The sequence below is a fragment of the Bufo gargarizans genome, chromosome 2 (assembly GCF_014858855.1).
Source record: "Bufo gargarizans isolate SCDJY-AF-19 chromosome 2, ASM1485885v1, whole genome shotgun sequence".
Classification (NCBI taxonomy): Eukaryota; Metazoa; Chordata; class Amphibia; order Anura; family Bufonidae; genus Bufo; species Bufo gargarizans.
Window position 1 is genome coordinate 577758842 of NC_058081.1, and position 8867 is coordinate 577767708.

The window sequence follows — 8867 nt, forward strand, 5'->3', positions numbered from 1 at the left end:
GACACCAGTGGCATATAGAATTCCAGCGAGGGAGGTGCAATGGGTATACCTTTAGGTAATTTATTGAATGTACCTTAAGAAACGATGATAGTGGTCAAAGGAAAGCTTTGTGATGCATGTCTAACAAACACGGAAAGACTGCAGGACGCAGGATATGAACTCACAGAGGAGGAGGAGTTACTGGATAAATGTCATAAATTACAACCATAGATAACTTACATAAACCAAATATAACAATGAGCTCTAGATAGCAACAAAGTACACTACGTAGTGGATAACAGATATAACTCAGAATACAATTAAATTAATTGTTGTTCAGAAGCCATAGTTGGGACAGCATACTCAGCATACAGGAGAAAGGATACTGTACATGTTCATATATAGAGAATAATAGCAGATACTGAGAATTACACCCAGTATACAGGAGAAGAGAAATGGTACTGTGCATTATCCATATATACAGAATAAGAGCAGATACTGAGAATTGCACCCAGTATACAGGACAAGAAAAATGGTACAGTGCAGTGTCCATATATACAGAATAAGGCCTCATGCACACGGCCGTTATTTTGGTCCGCATCCGAGACGCCGTTTTGGCAACTCGGATGCGGACCCATTCACTTCAATGGGACCGCAAAAGATGCGGACAGCACTCCGTATGCTGTCCGCATCCATTGCTCCGTTCCGTGGCCCCGCTAAAAAAATATAACATGTCCTATTCTTGTCCGCTGCTTTGCAGATAAGAATAGGCATTTATATTGAATGCTGTCTGTGCCGTTCCACAAATTGCGGAACGCACACGGACGCAATACGTGTTTTGCGGATTTGCGGACCGCAAAACACACCACAGTCGTGTGCATGAGGCCTAAGAGCAAATACTGAGAATTACACCGAGTATACAGGACAGGAGAGGTGGTAATGTGCAGTGTCCATATATACAGGTCCTTCTCAAAAAATTAGCATATTGTGATAAAGTTCATTATTTTCTGTAATGTACTGATAAACATTAGACTTTCATATATTTTAGATTCATTACACACCAACTGAAGTAGTTCAAGCCTTTTATTGTTTTAATATTGATGATTTTGGCATACAGCTCATGAAAACCCAAATTTCCTATCTCAAAAAATTAGCATATTTCATCCGACCAATAAAATAAAAGTGTTTTTAATACAAAAAAAGTCAACCTTCAAATAAATATGTTCAGTTATGCACTCAATACTTGGTCGGGAATCCTTTTGCAGAAATGACTGCTTCAATGCGGCGTGGCATGGAGGCAATCAGCCTGTGGCACTGCTGAGGTGTTATGGAGGCCCAGGATGCTTCGATAGCGGCCTTAAGCTCATCCAGAGTGTTGGGTCTCGCGTCTCTCAACTTTCTCTTCCCAATATTCCACAGATTCTCTATGCGGTTCAGGTCAGGAGAGTTGGCAGGCCAAATGAGCACAGTAATACCATGGTCAGTAAACCATTTACCAGTGGTTTTGACACTGTGAGCAGGTGCCAGGTCGTGCTGAAAAATGAAATCTTCATCTCCATAAAGCTTTTCAGCAGATGGAAGCATGAAGTGCTCCAAAATCTCCTGATAGCTAGCTGCATTGACCCTGCCCTTGATAAAACACAGTGGACCAACACCAGCAGCTGACATGGCACCCCAGATCATCACTGACTGTGGGTACTTGACACTGGACTTCAGGCATTTGGGCATTTCCCTCTCCCCAGTCTTCCTCCAGACTCTGGCACCTTGATTTCCGAATGACATGCAACAGTCCAGTGCTCCTTCTCTGTAGCCCGGGTCAGGCGCTTCTGCCGCTGTTTCTGGTTCAAAAGTGGCTTGACCTGGGGAATGCGGCACCTGTAGCCCATTTCCTGCACACGCCTGTACACGGTGGCTCTGGATGTTTCCACTCCAGACTCAGTCCACTGCTTCCGCAGGTCCCCCAAGGTCTGGAATCGGTCCTTCTCCACAATCTTCCTCAGGGCCCGGTCACCTCTTCCTGTTGTGCAGCGTTTTCTGCCACACTTTTTCCTTCACACAGACTTCCCACTGAGGTGCCTTGATACAGCACTCTGGGAACAGCCTATTCGTTCATAAATTTCTTTCTGTGTCTTACCCTCTTGCTTGAGGGTATCAATGATGGCCTTCTGGACAGCAGTCAGGTCGGCAGTCTTACCCATGATTGCGGTTTTGAGTAATGAACCAGGCTGGGAGTTTTTAAAAGCCTCAGGAATCTTTTGCAGGTGTTTAGAGTTAACTAGTTGATTCAGATGATTAGGTTAATAGCTCGTTTAGAGAACCTTTTCATGATATGCTAATTTTTTGAGATAGGAATTTTGGGTTTTCATGAGCTGTATGCCAAATCATCAATATTAAAACAATAAAAGGCTTGAACTACTTCAGTTGGTGTGTAATGAATCTAAAATATATGAAAGTCTAATGTTTATCAGTACATTACAGAAAATAATGAACTTTATCACAATATGCTAATTTTTTGAGAAGGACCTGTACACATTTAGAGCAGATACTGAGAATTACACCCAGTATACAGGACAAGAGAAGTGATACTGTGCAGTGTCCATATATACAGAATAAAAGTAGATATTGAGAATTACAACCAGTATACAGAACAGGAGAAGGGGTACTGTGCAGTGTCCATATACAGTATACCAGTATACAGAATAAGAGTAGATACTAATAATGCCGCCCAGTATACAGGACAGGAGAAATGGTGCTGTGCTGGTATACGCAGCAGAAGAGCATATAGTTACCCAATGCTCTCTTCTGGCAATCTGTGAGTCTTTTTAGGTTCTCAAGGACCATTGAAATAAACGTAATTACGCCCATGTATATGTAGGAATTATTGTGCTTTGCACAATTTTATAGCAGTTGCAAATTGCCTCTATGTGCCCCTATAAACCCTATGTGCAATTACCCATATATTCAGGGTTGTGCAGAAGTACAGGGTTGGAGGCTAAATTGCTCTCCCCTGTAGTCCTAACAGAGCACGGCCTGAGGCAAGATGCGCAGTTTGCCTCATGGGTAGTGTGGCCTTGACCCTGTAGCTTCCACTGCTACAGGTAGGAACCTTCTGGTCTCCACTAGAGATGAGCGAATTTCTCAAAAATTTGATTCGGTCTTTCGGCAAATTTTCCGAAAATATTTGAGTCGATCCGAATTCATTTGTGGCAAATTGCGATAAAAAATAGCTATTCCCTGGATGCAGAGAGCCTTTATAGTTGTGTAGAACACTGTGCCTTGCAGCGAGTCTGCTGTGGTAGTGAAACAGTACTGTGAGTCAGTAAGATATGCAGATGACAGGCGTTGCTTTTAGAATCACTGCACACTTCACTTATTTGGGCAGTTATGGGGCCAAATTTGACCAAATAACTCAAGTGTGAATCGTGCAGAGGCCCAAGATTCTACTATAGCGTGAAATTCTTTTACACCGCCATCAGGTGATTTTACATACATGTCTACAGAACCTGTTCTATTAAACGCTTATACAAGTAGAGCCTCCCGACAGAGTGGAGAGGGTGTTAGCAGTAAGTCTCTGTTGACGTCACTGATTATTTTGCCCTTCCTCTGATCCATCAGAACAATAACTCCCCAAATCCTGTCTGGTGAGCATCCGCCTTCACTCAGTCAGCATTTGGTCAGTAATCCATCAGTTACTAATGCCCCCCCAAAAAGTGGATCCAAAACAGAGATGACACGTGAATGGAATATTTGCATTTCTTCTGTGTTTTGTACCCACTCCAGCTTTTGCATACCAAATCTTAAGCCAATTTAGATGGGACCATACAGGCCTTACAGCTGCTACACAGACAGAATCAGTTTTGTGTTTCATTTTTCCTTCCTTCTGACAGATCAGAAGAAGGGTCAAATAAATGATGATGTCAACCAGGCCAAAAAGGCAAAATAGTGGCCCAGTCATGAAGGGGAGAGGGTGGGAACAGCATGAGAAGTCCACAGAGTGGTCCAATAACATAGTATGGAGGTGGCACAGCATCAGGAGACCACAGAGTGGCAAAGTGACATAGTGTGGTGGTGGCAGCAGCATCAGGAGACCCCAGAGTGGCAAGGTGACATAGTGTGGAGGTAGCAGCAGTATCAGGAGACCACAGAGTGACACAGTGACAAAGTCTGGAGGTGGCGGCAGCAGCATCAGCAGACCACAGAGTGGCAAGGCGACATAGTGTAGAGGTGGCAGCAGCATCAGGAGACCACAGAGTGGCACAGTGACAGAGCGTGGAGGTGGCAGCAGCAGCATGAAGAGGCCAAAGAGGGGCAAGTTGACATAGTGTGGAGGTGGCAGCAGTATCTGGAGACCCCAGAGTAGCAAGATTACATAGTGTGGAGGTAGCAGAAGCATCAGGAAACCACAGAGTGTCACATATACAGAGTGTGGAGGTGGCAGCAGCAGCATGAAGAGGCCACAGAGTAGCAAGGTGACATAGTGTTGAGGTAGCAGCAGCATCAGGAGACCACAGAGTGGCAAGGTGACATAATGTGAAGGTATCAGCAGCATCAGCAGACCCCAAAGTGCCAAGGTGACATAGTGTGGAGGTAGCGGCAGCATCAGGAGACCATAGAGTGGCACAGTGACAGAGTGTGGAGGTGGCAGCAGCAGCATAAGGATGCCACAGAGTGGCAAGTTGACATAGTGTTGAGGTAGCAGCAGCTACAGTAGACCTCAAAGTGGCAAAGTGATGTAGTGTGGAGGTGGCAGCAGCATCAGGAGAGCACAGAGTGGCAAGATGACATAGTGTGGAGGTGGCAGCAGCATTGGGAAACCCCAGAGTGGCAAGGTGACATAGCGTAGAGGTATCAGCAGTATCAGGAGACCACAGAGTGGCAAGGTGACATAGTGTGAAGGCAGCAGCAGCATCAGGAGACCACAGAGTGGCAAGGTGACATAGTGTGAAGGTAGCAGCAGCATCAGGAGACCACAGAGTGGAAAGATAACATAGTGTGGAGATGGCAGCAGCATCAGGAGACCACAGAGTGGCAAAATGACATAGCATAGAGGTGGCAGCAGTGTCAGGAGATCAGAGTGACCCGATGACAGAGTGGGGAGGTGGGTGGCACTAACAGTACCCGCTGATGATGGTGGGTGTAAGAAGGAGCACTTGGCATCAGATGTGTGGCATCAGGCGGGTGCCAGCATAAGAATAGTAGCTGAGGCTGGTAGCCAGAAGAAACCGGTCTCTATTGTCAAGGTTTGGGTGAGGCACAATGGATGATCTAATCTGATGAATCAGGTATTGTTGGGTAGAAATCCAGGCTGATACATGCCTGAATCATCTTGACAAAGGTCAGTCTCTCCATATTTTGGGTGGACAGGCGAGTTCTCCTTGGGGTAACTATGGCCCCCACCGCACTAAACACCGACTCTGATGCCACACTACTGGCCGGGCAGGACAGCTTTTCCAGGGCAAACTCAGCCAGTTGCGGCCACAAATGCAGTTTGGCTGCCCAGTAGTCCAGCGGATCTTCAATGACAGCTGGCAGGGTGCACTCCAAGTATGCACCACCTGCTAGTTCGGGTTCTGCTCTATGTCTAGCTGCTGGTGAGTAGTTTCTTCACCATGCGAGTGAAGAAAGCTGCTCATCAGTGACTGTAGACTCAGGCTGCTGCTCATAGAGCTGTTACTGCTCCTGCTATCCCCCCCCCCCCCCCCGCGCCAGCAGCCATGGCAGTGGAACGTTAGCGCAGAGGGCCCCTAGGTAAGGCCTGTGAGAGAATGGACGATGACGCAGATAGGCAGCGGCCAACTGACTACATAGGATGTCTCTATAGTAGTTCAGTTTGTCCTCCTTCTTAGCGGGTGTAAAAAAGGCAGAGAGGGTCATGGTGTAGAGCCAGTAGTCATCCGTCTGCCAAATGGTGACAATTCAGCTGTCACTACGCAAGCAAGTGAGCATACATCGATCCATTTGTGCAAGTGACTTGGAGGGACTCCCTGCCTCCATCTCCACTGCATACTGCCACAGTGTGTCTGGGTTATCTGCCTCATCGTCCTCATTTCCCTCTTGCTCCTCCGGCTGCTCCTGCTCCTCCTCTCCGGTCACCTTGTGCTCCAATGTCCTCCTCCTCCAGTTTAGCCCCCACTGGGCTCATGTGACCATGAGATGTAGGCGCCACTTCTCCAGTCCCCTAACCAGACAGATTTACCAGCATCTTTTACAGGATATGAAGCAGTGGAATGACTTTGTTCATCCCGTAGTCCTGGCGACTGACAAATAAAGTGGCCTCCTCAAAAGGCACGAGCAAGCGGCAGGTGTCACACATGAGCTGACACTTACTAACATCGAACTTACACAGGGGAGTACTTCTGTCCGCCTGTATCATCAAGAAATCGTTTATCATCTTTCATATGGAGGGTAGCATTCCAATGGGTGGAAATGTTGCATATCAGTCTATGTTGGGGGATGCCATTCTGCTGCTGTAGCTCAAGGAGGGTGTGCTTGGTGGTGTACAAGTGGCTGAAGTGCATGCAAAGTTTCCTGGCCATTTTTAGGATGTGTTGCGGATGGGTGGAAGACTTCAGGAAACACTTTAGAACCAGATTGAACATATGCGCCATGCAAGGCATATGGCTCATCCCTCCTTGACGCAGTGCCGACATCATGTTCTTCCCGTTGTCGGTCACCATGTTTCCAATTTTGAGTTGTCGAAGAGAAAGCCAGGATTTAATTTTTTGATGACGGATGCAGAGCAGTTCCTCCCCTGTGTGACTCCTTTTGCCCAAGAACATATGCTGGTGGGGCACTGTGAATTGTCCCTTCAGTGGAGGCTGAGGACAAGGTGAAAGATAAGGAGGCAGAGGCGGACATTGTCGCAGGACCAACGACATGAGAACGTGGAGGCGAAAGTGGCGTCACCTGGCCAAGTTGCTGGTTTGGCTGGACAGGAACCACATTTACCTAATGGGCCATAAAGGACATATATTGTCCCTGGCCGTAGTTACAGCGCCACATGTCGGCACTGCCATGCACTTTGACAGACACTGACAGGCTCAAGGACTGGCCCACCTTATGTTCTACATATTTTTGCAGGGCTGGTACTGCCTTTTTAGCAAAGAAATGATGGCTTGGGACTCTCCACCTCGGCTTGGCACAAGCCATTAGTTCTCTGAAAGGTGAAAAGTCCACCACCTGGAAAGGGAGGGACTGCAGTACCAACAACTTGGCCAGAAGCACGTTCAGCTTTTGCGCCGTTCACTTCGGTGATCGACTGCTGACGAAATGACTGACGAGAAGTAAGATGACGAGAAACAGGAGCATCAGGACCGGTAGATGATGGGAAGGACAGACAGCTCCCTTCGGCTGAAGTGGTGGAGCCTTGTTTGCCTGAAATCGGGTGTGTGCCACTGGGTGATGCAGCGGTTGCTGCGACAGGCTGGACCACCACATTGGAGCCACGGTGACACTGCATATGTTGAAGCAGGGCTGTGATGCCCACATTGGCATCCTGGCCGCGCTTCACCTTCTGCCGGCAGATTCGTCAAATGGCCATGTTCATCTCCCCCGGCGGCTTAACAAAAAACTGCCACACCGCCGAGTAGGTACCCCCAACACTCCACACTGACTGACTGCTACCACCACTGCCTCCGTGAACCCCTGCACCACTACTTTCTGGTCCGGTAGGCTCCTGCAAAGCGGGTGGTCTACCCCGACACGTTTGGCTCCCGACCTCCCACTGCTTCCACCCTGCTAACTCCCGGCCACACTACCGACTTGCTGGCTCCACACGCAAGCTGCTACCCTCTTCTCCAGATGATGATGAAGCCCCTTCGTCACCTGGCTCCCAATTGCAATTGGCTACATCATCATTGAGCAATGGCGTAGCTAGAAATGACTGGGCCCCACAGCAAATTTTTGAATGGGGCCTCCCTCCCCCAGTAATTTTTTTGCAACCCCTTCCTTTCATGCCACCCCCATTCCTGTGGCTAGTAAAATTCACTCTCTCAGACCAGGCCCGGCAGCTGTTCCATCCGTCTATACTGCCACTGTATATAATTTCATTGTGTAATACTATTGAGGGGGACCTGACAAAATCTTTTAGTCCTCCTCCTCCTGGATGGACCCCTTCTGGGTCAGGGCCCCAAAGCAGTAGCTTCCCCTTTAGCTATGCCCCTGTCATTAAGTACTGTCTGCAGGTCACTGATATCCTCCTCAACGGCCTCTAAGCCAGGAGCCTGACCGCTCGCAACACCAGCTCCCACGCCACTCTCCTCATCACTACTTACCTGCCTACCAGAGGAAGCGGCGGATGTCTCCTCCGTATCTTGGCTGGGCAGTAGCTGCTGACTGTCCTCTAGTAGCTCGTCTTCGCTGTATAGTGAAACTGAGCCCACAGCATATAGTACTTCTCTGGCTGAGAGAACAGAAAAGGACAGATACTGGTTGAGGACAGGTGAGGGCACAGGGCCTGATCCCGGGCCAATGCAACTAAGGGTTGCCAAACAATAGCTAATAAGCCCCTCCCCCCCACTAATACACAACCAAAAAAGGCTTTAGAACATATAACTGCAGCTGTGAACAGCAAATCCATTTTTTCTTTTTGCCACTAAAACACGCCAAAAAGAAATGCAATTTTCCCACTTCACCACACAACGGCTAATAAGCCCTTTTTATTTTCCCCCCACTAATACACAACAAAAAAAGGCTTTAGAACATATAACTGCGGCCGTGAACAGCAAATAATATTTTTTTGCCACTAATACGCCAAAAAGGGCTGTAATTTTCTCACTTCAACACACAATGGCTAATAAGCTCCTTTTTCCCCCCAACTAATACACAACAAAAAAAGGCTTTAGAATATATATATATATATATATATATATATATATAACTGCACCACA